This window comes from Bubalus kerabau, chromosome 2, assembly GCF_029407905.1.
Source record: "Bubalus kerabau isolate K-KA32 ecotype Philippines breed swamp buffalo chromosome 2, PCC_UOA_SB_1v2, whole genome shotgun sequence".
Classification (NCBI taxonomy): domain Eukaryota; kingdom Metazoa; phylum Chordata; class Mammalia; order Artiodactyla; family Bovidae; genus Bubalus; species Bubalus kerabau.
Genome location: NC_073625.1, coordinates 52,573,398 through 52,586,507, shown reverse-complemented (window position 1 = coordinate 52,586,507; position 13,110 = coordinate 52,573,398). Strand labels below are relative to the sequence as shown.

General features: G+C 40.2%; 1 protein-coding gene across 8 annotated transcripts in view; it reads right to left on the bottom strand.

Moving 5' to 3' along the window:
* GRIK1 (glutamate ionotropic receptor kainate type subunit 1) overlaps positions 1-13,110 on the bottom strand; it is a 481,020-nt gene that overhangs the window by 338,275 nt on the left and 129,635 nt on the right. The gene's annotated exons all lie outside the window — the stretch shown is intronic.

Sequence of the window (13,110 nt, the reverse complement as noted above, 5' to 3'; positions counted from 1 at the left end):
TACATGTGAACAGAGACCCTGAGGCAGAAGCCTACTATTCATGCTAAAAGACTGCAAGTAAGCCTGTGGGCATGGAGCAAAGCAAATGCACAGAGAAGTAATTGCACATTGATTTTCAGAAGAAGAGGGGCAAGATTATGTGATTAAGGGTATGATAAAGCTTTGATCTTTACTTTTAGGTTAGTGAGAAGACTGTTTAGGGTTGTGAGAAGGTAAATGACAATCAATTTACTTAACAAGATCCCACTGCCTTCTCTGTGGAGAACATATTAAATGTGTAAGGAGGTCAGAAGCACAGTTCAGTTCAGTTCAGTTGCTCAGTCATGTCCAACTCTTTGCAACCACATGGACTGCAACATGCCAGGCCTCCCTGTCTATCACCAATTCCCAGAGTTTACTCAAACTCATGTCCATTGACTTGGTGATTCCATTAAACTATCTCATCCTCTGTTTTCCCCTTCTCCTCCTGCCTTCAATCTTTCCCAGCATCAGGTCTTTTCAAATGAGTCAGTTCTTCGCATCAGGTGGCCAAAGTATTGGCGTTTCAGCTTCAGCATCAGTCCTTCCAATGAATATTCAGGACTGATTTCCTTTAGGATGGACCGGTTGGATCTCCTTGCAGTCCAAGGGACTCTAAAGAGTCTTCTCCAACATCACAGTTCAAAAGCATCCATTCTTCAGTGCTCAGGGAATAGCTCCCGTGAGAGATCAGGAAATAGCTCAGGTGATGGACTGTGAAGAAGGCTGAGCACCGAAGAATTGATGCTTTTGAACTGTGGTGTTGGAGGAGACTCTTGAGAGTCCCTTGGACTGCAAGGAGATCCAACCAGTCCATCCTGAAGGAGATCAGCCCTGGGATTTCTTTGGAAGGAATGATGCTAAAGCTGAAACTCCAGTACTTTGGCCACCTCATGCGAAGAGTTGACTCATTGGAAAAGACTCTGATGCTGGGAGGAATTGGGGGCAGGAGGAGAAAGGGACGACAGAGGATGAGATGGCTGGATGGCATCACTGACTCGATGGACGTGAGTCTGGGTGAACTCCAGGAGTTGGTGACGGACAGGGAGGCCTGGCATGCTGCGATTCATGGGGTTGCAAAGAGTCGGACACGACTGAGTGACTGAACTGAACTGAACTGATGGTAGCTTGGGTGAGGATGATAGAGATGGTAAGAAGTGGTTTGATTATGGATATATTTTGAAGTCAACTGGAAACTAGTATCTCCAATTACAGAACAAATATTTAATATGTATTTGTGGAAAGAGAGAATTATTGAAATCATTGATTGAATATTAGAACTAGAGAATGTTATCATTTAAATGATTATGAAGAGATAATTCAGTTTCAGTCCTCAAATAAAAAGTCATCAGAGAAGCAAAAATAATATTGTGTTTCTTGGGTCTTTGTGAAAAAGTAAGAAGTCTGTAAAACTCCAAAGTTTATAGTTACAAAAGCAATCTCTAAATGTTTGAACAGTAAATTATGATATTGAAAGCACTGCTAGGGTGATTAAAAAGTCAGTGTGTTAAGAAAGCAAAAGCATTTTTACTTCATACAACCCAAAACATAGCTTAGATTAATAAGAAATGATTGAAAAATGCTTACAAAATCTCTGATATCTGTGGTTTTGAAGAGAAAAAATATTCTTGTATTTGCATAATGTTCTAGATGACATACTATATCTTTGGATATTATATAGATATATTAACATTATGCAGAATGATGTTTACTGACTTTCTGGTTAAAAAGGATAATGCAGCTAAGTTTAATTGTGATGATACATTTTGCTAGTGAGATTTTAAATTTTAATGAATCATTTTGAAAGATCACATAAAAGAAAAATATAAAAGCTGTAAGAATGATCAAAATCTCACTTTATTCTTGGAGAAAAAAGTGTTGGGCTAAAGAAAAAAAAAACTGTAAGAAATGGGTTTGAGTTATCTAAATTACTTCCGATATTATCCTTTATATCATTTTAAAGTTTGGAATGCACATGCAGTCATATCCTGAATCATGATTGTTTAAATTTGAAACCAGAATTTCTCTGATACATTTTGTTTGAACGCTATTTTGGGGAATGATCATCTCCTTCTGCACTCAAACCTGCATGATATTAATAGGAATTCCACTCCCTCCAAACAATTTTAATAAGAGAACTGCAGCCTCCTCACTGCCTTCACAATCATTCCTCTCCAAGGGAAGCCAGTGGCATAAGATAGACTGAGAGAAGTGTGATATACATGGATGGAATATTCTTACACCTGGCCTGTGGTCTTCTCTCTTCCTTATGAGTCTGTACGTTGGTCACTAATGTGGAAAGGTTTGAGTTGTAGGAAGCCCGTCTGGCCATTTGTCTAAGCCATGACCTCTATTCAAACATCATTGTTACTATCTGATACTTGTACTATCTTTCAGGGTTTCCCAGATGGAAAAGTGATAAAGAACCTGAATGCCAATGCAGGAAATGTAAGGAACATCGATTCGATCCCTGGGTCAGGAGGATCCACTGGAAGAGAGCATGGCAACCCACTCCAGTACTCTTGCCTGGAGAATCCCATGGTCAGAGGAACCTGGCAGGCTATAGTCCATAGGGTTGCAGAGTCAGGCACAACTGAATTGACTTAGCACACACACAGTATCTTTTAACTGGCCCAGAACTCAAGGAGTGTAGTGGTTCATATTATGTGTCAAGATGGTTGGGCCATGGTATCCAGATATGTGGTCAAACATTATACTGATGTTTCTGTTAGAGTGTTTTTGGATGAGATTAACATTTAAATAGGTGGTCATTGAGTAAAACCGATTGCACTCTTTAATATGGGTGTACTTCATCCAATCAGTTGAAGGACTGAATAGAACAAAAGACTGATCTCTCCTAAGAAGAAATTCTGTAGAAGTCTTTCATACTTAAACTGAAATACTGGCTCTTCCCTGGGTCTCTGACTTTAAACTTGGATCATAGCATCAACCTGTTGGACAAGTTGCAGATTTTGGATTTGTTAGCCTCTATAGTTGCTGAGTATCTTCCCTGGTGGCTCAGATGGTAAAGCGTCTGCCTACAATGCGGGACACCTGGGTTCGATCCTTGGGTCGGGAAGATCCTCCGGAGAAGGAAATGGCAACCCACTCCAGTACCCTTGCCTGGAAAATCCCATGGACAGAGGAGTGTGGTAGACTACAGTCCATGGGGTCGGCTGAACCAAATCTTTAAAATTAAACACACACACACACAAACACACACACACACACACACAAGTAGATACATAGATACAGACATAAGTGTAAGATATCTCCTCTTGGTTTTGTTTCTCTGGAGAACATTCAATTAATAGAAGTATAATAGAAAAGTGAAGTGTTAGTCACTCAGTCGTGTCTGACTCTGCTGTCGTGTACAGTCTCTGCCCATAGACTGTACCCTACCAGGCTTCTCTGTCCATGGAATTCTCTGGGCAAGAACACTGGAGTGGGTTGCCATTTCTTCCTCTAGGGGATCTTCCCAACCCAGGGATCAAACCTGGTCTCCTGCATTGCAGGCAGGTTGTTTATCATCTGAGCCAGCAGGGAAGCCATGATAGAAGGGAAGTGTAATCAGAGGACTTGAATAATTGTAGCTCATAACCCAACAGATATTGTTTTAAAATTATCAATGAAATAGTTGCTTATAACAAAGTAATTACTTCTGAAGTCTTCTACATGGTACTAACAGACTTGACAGTAGAGATATTCTTATCGACCCTCATGCCTTCATTTCAAGGGCAAATTAAGTAAATTTTGCCCCCAACCATTTTGTTGTTCTAAAGTGATTCAACTAAATCATGGGGCTAAAGAATTACCCCTTTGATAAACCTTTGTGTTGTACAAACTCATCCCATACAGCTGAAACTAGCACAACATTGTTAATCAACTCTTGTTTAGTCGCTAAATTGTGTCCCACTCTTTGCGACCCCATGAAGTATGGCACATTTGTCTTCCCTGTCATTCACTGTCTCCCAAAGTTTGCTCAAACTCATGTCCATTGAATCAGTGATGTCATCCAACTAACTCATCCTCTGCCGCCCCCTTCTCTTCCTGCCCTCAATCTTTCCAGCATCAGGATCTTTTCTAATGAATTGGCTCTTCACATCAGGTGGTCAAGATATTGAAGCTTCAGCATCAGTCCCTCCACTGAATATTCAGGACTGATTTCCTTTAGGATTGGCTGGTTTGATGTCCTTGCTGTCCAAGGGGACTCTCAAGAGTCTTCTCCAGCCCCACAATTTAAAAGCATCAATTCTTTGGTGCTCAGCCTTTTTTATGGTCCAACTCTGACATCTGTACCTAACTATTGGAAAAACTGTACGGAAAAACTATATGTCTTCCCTGGTGGATCAGATGGTAAAGTGCCTGCCTGCAATGAGGGAGACCTGGGTGCGATCCCTGGGTCAGGAAGATGCCCTGGAGAAGGAAATGCCAATCCACTCCAATACTCTTGCCTGGAAAATTCCATGGACAGAGGAGCCTGGTAGGCTACAGTCCATGGGGTTGCAAAGAGTTGGACACAACTGAGCGACTTCACTTTCTTTCACTCAGACCTTTGTAGGTAAAGTGATTTTAAAATCACTTTAAGCTTCTGTCTAGGTTTGTCATAGATTTTCTTCCAAGGAGCAAGCATCTTTTAATTTCATGGCTGCAGTCACCATCTGCTGTGATTTTGGAGCCCCCCAAAATAAAATCTGTCACTGTTTCCACTTTCCTCCCATACTTGCCATGAAGTGATGGGACCAGATGTCATGATCTTAGTTTGTTTTTTAACTGTGAAGTGAAGTGAAGTTGCTCAGTTGTGTCTGACTCTTTGCGACCCCATGGACTGTAGTCTGCCAGGCTCTTCCATCCATGGGATTTTGTAGGCAAGAATACTGGAGTGGATTGCCATTTCCTTCCCCAAGGGATCTTCCCAACCCAGGGATCGAACCCAGATCTCCTGCACTGTAGGCAGACTCCTTACCCTCTGAGCCACCAGGGAAGTCAGTTCATAGAGTTGGGCTGCAGTCCATAGAGTTGTAAAGAGTTAGACATGACTGAAGCAACATAGCACACACACACATACACACACACACACACATACTGCTAAATTAAAATTATTATAAATAAGTTAATATGTACTAGAAACTCTGACATTATTTGATACTTTATAAAAGGCAAGGGTAGTACAAAGTACTTTATATAATTTATTTATTCTTATACCACCTCATAAGATAGAGTTTTACTATCACCCCCATTCCATAGATGAGTATAGGTTTATAAGTGTTAAAAACATGTCTGAGATCACACAATAGAGCTAGTATTCACACTTAATCAGTCTTACTCCAGGGCAAGCATCGAAACCAGTTCCTTTTGCTGGAATCTAGTGTAAGAAATCTGGTTTCCAAAATTCCAGGATTTGTCACCATGAAGTTGACTGGTTGGTCATAGTTGATCCTGGTTGATCATTAAGTTGATTGGATAAAGTTGATAGGCCTAGATTGAACCCATTTCCAATGTGGCTTAATGTCATAAGGAAGAGCCAACTAAAGTAAACTCTGTAGCTGTATAAGTTGCCATCTCACTACATATTGCTATGAACTTACTGAGACTGAGAAAGGTATGCCTGGCTGTTCTAATCACTAATTTTAGAAAATAACCTGTTTCTGGACCATCATGTGGTGGTATTTTCTCCATTTACTATTTTACTCAAATCCTTCTTGAAGTGTAGGCAAAGAATTTCAGCCAACTTGTGGCCTGTGCATAACACAGATCTTAATGAGATGCAATTATCTTATTTCCTGTATCTCTACTGATGGTTGTAAACTGAACAGTGTCAGACATTGTCATAGCATTTTTGTTTGTTTGTTGGGAACTTCAGCTTTATATCCTGCAGGAACCAAGCAGGAACTCAATCAACATTGGTTGAATGAATGTTTGGTGGTGACAAATACCTACATATTTTTCTATCTGTGTTAGCAGGCAGTGCCACTGAATGTCATTTCACTCATCCTGAATGATCGATTCTGCCACCCAAGCAGAAACACAATGAGCTAATGAGATGAATTTAAGAAGCCTTTGAGGACTTCTCTGGCATGGAGCGTCGCCTGATAGAACTCAATACCGCACACTGTCTGATATGCATTAGTCACTGACTCTTCACTCCTATATCATTATACTTTTCATTTTGCTGTGTCTGCACAGACAGGATTGATTCACACATCATACCTTGTAACATTTATAATCAGAAAGACTGGAAACATTTCACAGAGAAGAAAAACATGTAAGAATACACTTAGACTAACTACACTGACAATTGTTTCACCAATTCCCGTCTAAGCAAGAGAAGTGCTGGAAGAAAGAAAAAGTGTGTTGCTTTTTGTCAAAATATTCATTGTTTAAAAAGTCATTCCAAAATAGAAACACCTATTTCAAAAAGCTTAAAAACTATGAATCAATTGTGAAATCTTACACCACATGGTCCCAAATAGGCTATTTTGCTGGCAATGATTGGAAAGCACTGGCTTGGAAAATTTACACATAGAATCATTCCAACCATGGAAATGCATGAATTAAAAGCCCTGCTCTGAATTAATTACAGCATGTGTGCACGTGCATGTGTGTTTTGTTTGGTCTTTCCCATGGGAAATAAACCATGACTGTTGAATTAGAAACACACACACACACACCTGCTCACCAAAGTGAGGGAAAGCAGCTCAAATGAGAAATAAGAAAATGTAGACCCACTCTAACTCCTCTTTTAATGTCCTTTATGCTTATGCAAAAAAATAATGATTTATTGAAGAACTACTGTGTGGTGTACATATTTCGGGGTACTGGGAACAGAGTGGTGAGTGAGATAGACACAGAGCTTGCTCCATGGAGCGGAGTGTCTCCCTTATAACAGCTTGTACATAACCTAGTATAGCTCTTTATAATTTATTCTCATAAAGTCCTAGAAAATGCTACAATCTTTCACATAATAATTACAGAGCAAATACACATCGAGCCAATCCAAAGAACTCAAAAAAATCTTAATACTGTAGGAATAATTTCACTCTTTAAAATTTAGATGTTAATTTACATTTAGAAGCACTGAAAGGAAGATGATTATTTACGCTATTGTGTGATGTATGCAGTGATCATATAAATTTCAATAAGGACGCACATCTAATAATTCAAGGTTCATAAATATTGCCACAGGTGCGATTATATTAACTTGAAGCGAAATCACAGAAAATCATACCCATTTGGTTGGGAGGGGATGTGTTATAACACAAGCAGAAAAGGGAGCACCCGGAACAGGTCCGTCTATCTGAGCTTTAAAATAAAAAAACAAAAGAAAACAAGCAAAAACAAGACTCTCAAGGCTTCCCTGGCTGTCCAGTGCTTAAGACTGCACTGCCAAGGCCGAGGGTGCAGGTCTGATCCCTGGTTGGGGAATTAAGATCCCACGTGCTGAACTCATGGCCAATAGAGGAAATAAGCAACCAAAAAGCCCCATGTGTTTATAGTGCAAACCTGCTCCTTCAAGGTGTGGACTGTACTATTCTATTACCACAATTTATCACAGAATATGAGCATATTGGATCCTGAAGTGGTTATCGATTTCACTGAAACACACACTCTTTGCCACAAGTAAATATTTTGTGCTTAACCTGTGTAAATGAGGAGAGAGAGATAAAGGCAGAAATGCTGACTGACTACTTGTCCTGCCTTGCTCTGGCTCCTTCGCTTCTCCAGTTTTTCCTCCCACCATCTCACCCTTCAGCTCCCTTGCCTTCTTTCAGTCCCCAAAAGCTTTTTACTCTCATCTACCGAAAGGCCCTTGCAATCATCATGCCCTCCTCCCCTTGCAAAAATGTTCTTTCTATTTTCCCACTATTTTTTTTTTTTAACAAGGTAACTCCCAACCATCCTTCAGATCTCATATCATACACTATGTCTACTGGTACCCATTCCTTAACTGCAGTGATTATGGAGAATCTTCATTAAACACATGCAAAGCACCATGAACTTCTCCATGGCATTTATGGCAGCCTTAATTTTAAACACATAAATGTGATGTTATGTATAAAATTAATTTTATGTACAATTTTATATATAATTTTATCTACATATTAATATAGGCTTCTCCTACTATACAGGGTTTGCTACAGTTCAGTCAAATAGTGGGTTCTTAATTAATGTTTATTAAATAAATAAGTGAATAGGAAAGAGAGAGTGTTGGAATAAGTTAATTGCCTTATTATAAATTTAGAGGACAAAATAATTTTGTAGCTTTAATATTTTTAGAACAATGATGGGATAATTTTTGCAACACTGAGTTACACAACTATATTAATTTTTTTAAGTATAATTGCTTTACAATGTTATCTTAGTTTCTGCTGTAAAGCAAAGTCAATCAGCTATATGTGTACACTTATTCCCTTTGTGTTAAGCCTCCCTGCACCACCAATCTCACCCCTCTAGGTCATCACAGAGCACTGAGTTGAGCTCCCTGTGCTATATATACAGCTTCCCACTAGCTATCTATTACAAACAGGTAACTCAGCTGGTAAAGAATCTGCCTGCAATGCAGGAGACTCCAGTTTGATTCCTGGGGTGGGAAGATCCCCTGGAGGAGGGCATACCAACCCACTCCAGTATTCTTGCCTAGAGAATCCCCAAGGACAGAGGAGCCTGGTGGGCTATAGTCCATGCAGTTATAAAGAGTTGGACATGACTGAGCAACTAAGCACAGCACAGCACAGTGTGTATAAGTCAATGCTGCTCTCTCAGTTCACCCCATCCTCTCCTTCCCCAGTCCCCACCATGTCCCAAGTGCATTCACGACATCTTCACCTCTATTCTTGCAAATGGATTCATCAGTACCATTTTTCTAGATTGCATATACATGCGTTAATATATGATATTTGTTTTCCTCTTTCTGACTTACTTCACTCTATACTTCACTTCATGGGAAATAGATGGGGAAACAATGAAAACAGTGTCAGACTTTATTTTTTTGGGCTCCAAAATCACTGCAGATGGTGACTGCAGCCATGAAATTAAAAGACGCTTACTCCTTGGAAGAAAAGTTATGACCAACCTAGATAGTATATTGAAAAGCAGAGATATTACTTTGCCAACAAAGGTCTGTCTAGTCAAGGCTATTGTTTTTCCAGTGGCCATGTATGGATGTGAGAGTTGGACTGTGAAGAAAGCTGAGTGCCAAAGAATTGTTGCTTTTGAACTGTGGTGTTGGAGAAGACTCTTGAGAGTCCCTTGGACTGCAAGGAGATTCAACCAGTCCATTCTGAAAGAGATCAGCCCCGGTATTTCTTTGGAAGAAATGATGCTGAGGCTGAAACTCCAGTACTTTGGCCACTTCATGCAAAGAGTTGACTCATTGGAAAAGACTCTGATGCTGGGAGGGGTTGGGGTCAGGACGAGAAGGGGACGACAGAGGATGAGATGGCTGGATGGCATCACTGACTCGATGGACTTGAGTCTGGGTGAACTCTGGGAGTTGGTGATGGACAGTGAGAACTGGCATGCTGCGATTCATGGTGTTGCAGACTCGGACACGACTGAGCGACTGAACTGAACTGAACTGATATGATGGACTCCAGGTTCACCCACATCACTACAAATGACCCAATTCATTTCTTCTTATGCCTCAATAGTATTTCACTGTGTATATGTACCACATCTTTATCCGCTCCTCTGTCAATGGACATTTAGGTTGCTTTCATGTCCTGGCTACTGTTAATAGTGAACACTGGGGTACACTGTGTGTTAGTCACTCAGTTATGTCTGACTCTTTGCGACCCCATGGACTTTAGCCTGCCAGGATCCTTTGTCCATGGGATTCTCCAGGCAAGAATACTGGAGTGGGTTGTCATTTCCTTCTCCATATCTTTTTGAGTTATGGTTTGCTCAGAGTATACACCTATTAGTGAGACTGCTGGGTCATATGGTAGCTCTATTTTTAGTTTTTTAAGAAATCTCCATACTGTTCTCCATGGTGGCTATATCAATTTATATTCCCACCAACAGTGCAAGAGGGTTCCCCTTTCTCCATATTATCTCTAGCATTTATTATTTATAGATTTTTTGAAGATGGCCATTCTAACCGATATGTGGTGATATCTCATTGTGGTTTGACTTGCATTTCTCTATTAGTGATATTGATCATATTTTCATGTGTTTGTTGGCCATCTGTATATCTTCTTCAGAGAAATGTCTATTTGGTTCTTCTGCCCATTTTTTATTGTATTTTTGTTTTTTGATATTGAGCTGCATTAACTACTTGTATAAATTTTGGAGGTTTGTCAGCTTTTTCATTTGCAAATATTTCCTAACATTCTGAGGCTTGTCTTTGTGTCTTGTTAATGATTTCCTTTGCTGTGCAAAAGCTTTTAAGTTTAACTAGGTCCCATTTATTTATTTTTGTTTTTATTTTCTTTAGGAGGTGGGTCTAAAAGGATCTTACTGGGATTAATGTAGTTGATACAAATTGATAACTATATTAATTTCTACCAACATTAATCAGGTATTCAGGAGGAAATTTATAATTTTTGGAAATTACTTAACAGAAGTGATAATATTCTAAAAAAATTTTTCAGCATGATCTGTTACCACTGCTGAGGATAAATAAAAACAGCAATTGGAGAAATTATGGTAGATTTGCTTTTTACACCCCCATTTTGCCTTTACTCCTTGGTTAATTCCTGTGTTTTCTTGGCCCTTCACCTTCTACTTGACCTTATGATAGTTATTAAGACAGTGAACTTGGGACTGTGACATATCTCAGTTTGAATGATGGTTCTATCAGCATAGTCTACCCCACAACTTCTACCTCTCCCTCTCTGCATCTTAATAATGACAGGAATAAATATCCTGCTTCACGAATCTTGTGAATGTTTAATGGGGTAATATATGTAGACTGCCTAGCAAGCTTTTGGCACTAGTTAGAATTCAATGGAAAAGGTCAGTTTTCATTCCAATCCCAAAGAAAGGCAATGCCAAAGAATGCTCAAACTACCGCACAATTGCACTCATCTCACACACTAATAAAGTAATGCTCAAAATTCACCAATCCAGGCTTCAGCAATGCGTGAACCATGAACTTCCAGATGTTCAAGCTGGTTTTAGAAAAGGCAGAGGAACCAGAGATCAAATTGCCAACATCCATTGGATCATCAAAAAATCAAGAGAGTTCCAGAAAAACATCTATTTCTGCTTTATTGACTATGCCAAAGCCTTTGACTGTGTGGATCACAAAAAACTGTGGAAAATTCTGAAAGAGATGGGAATACCAGACCATCTCACCTGCCTCTTGAGAAACCGATATGCAGGTCAGGAAGCAACAGTTAGAACTGGACATGGAACAACAGACTGGTTCCAAATAGGAAAAGGAGTACGTCAAGGCTGTATATTGTCACCCTGCTTATTTAACTTCTGTGCAGAGTACATCATGAGAAACACTGGGCTGGAAGAAGCACAAGCTGGAATCAAGATTTCTGGAAGAAGTATCAATAACATCAGATATGCAGTTGACACTACCCTTATGGCAGAAAATGAAGAGGAACTAAAAAGCCTCTGGATGAAAGGGAAAGAGGTGAGTGAAAAAGTTGGTTTAAAGCTCAACATTCAGGAAACTAAGATCATGGCTTCTGGTCCCATCACTTCATGGGAAATAGATGGGGAAATAGTGGAAACAGTGTCAGACTTTATTTTTGGGGGCTCCAAAATCACTGCAGATGGTGACTGCAGCCATGAAATTAAAAGGCACTTACTCCTTGGAATGAAAGTTATCACCAACCTAGGTAGCATATTGAAAAACAGAGACATTACTTCGTCAACGAAGGTCCATCTAGTCAAGGCAATGCTTTTTCCAGTGGTCATGTATGGATGTGAGAGTTGGGACTGTAAAGAAAGCTGAGCACTGAAGAATTGATGCTTTTGAACTGTGGTGTTGGAGAAGACTCTTGAGAGTTCCTTGGACTGCAAGGAGATCCAACCAGTCCATTCTAAAGGAAATCAGTCCTGGGTGTTCATTGGAAGGACTGATGCTAAAGCTGAAACTCCAATACTTTGGCCACCTCATGCAAAGTGTTGACTCATTGGAAAAGACTCTGATGCTGGGAGGGATTAGGGGCAGGAGGAGAAGGGGACGACAGAGGATGAGATGGCTGGATAGCATCACCGACTCAATGGACATGAGTTTGAGTGAACTCCGGGAGTTGACAGGGAGGCCTGGAGTTCTGCGATTCATGGGGTTGCAAAGAGTCGGACAGGACTGAGCAACTGAACTGAACTGAACTGAGAATTCAATAAGTAACAGTGAGATTTTTTTGTGTGTTGTTATTATTTTATTTGTCTTAATTTCTGCTCCTCTCATCTTGATTACAGGTTTGGCTTTTCTGATTTTCAGTCTTCCTGTGGGCATACTGTTTCTATGCTCTTTCTGATCACATATGCTCCAGGTAACATGCCATGCTTATTGGCATAATGCATGCTCAATATAATAGTCATTTTTTCTTTGCCTCACTACTGTAGCTCTGGGCTTCCTAGGTGACTCAGTGGTAAAGAATCCACCTGCCAAGCAGGAGACATGGGTTCAGATCTCTGGGTCGGAAAGATCCCCTGAAGAAGGAAATGGCAACCTTCTGCAGTTTTCTTGTCTGGGAAATCCCATGGACGGAGGAGCTTGGTGGGCTACAGTCCATGGGCTCTCACGAGAGCCAGACATGACTTAGCAAGTAAACAACAACAAGCAACAAAAACACTGTAGCTGTATTTTGTGTATCTGTTTGAGCTACCCTGCAACCTTTCTGAAACAGTGTGGGTAGTTGTCCAAACTACTGACCTACAGCACCTGAAGGCTCATTTTAGCACACCTGCTGATTGTTGGTGTCCCCTATCCAGGACAAGTGAGAGGGCAAAAATACCAGACTTCTTTCGGGAGACAATAGATGTGTGTAAAATCATGCTGTATCAGACCTTCTTCCTTTGTTTCCGGTCTTCTGTCTTTGTTTCCTATGTGCTTTCATACTGTTCTGATACTGTCTGTAAATCCAAGCCTCTAATTCATCAAAACCTTGTTGAGAAAGCAATTATGTT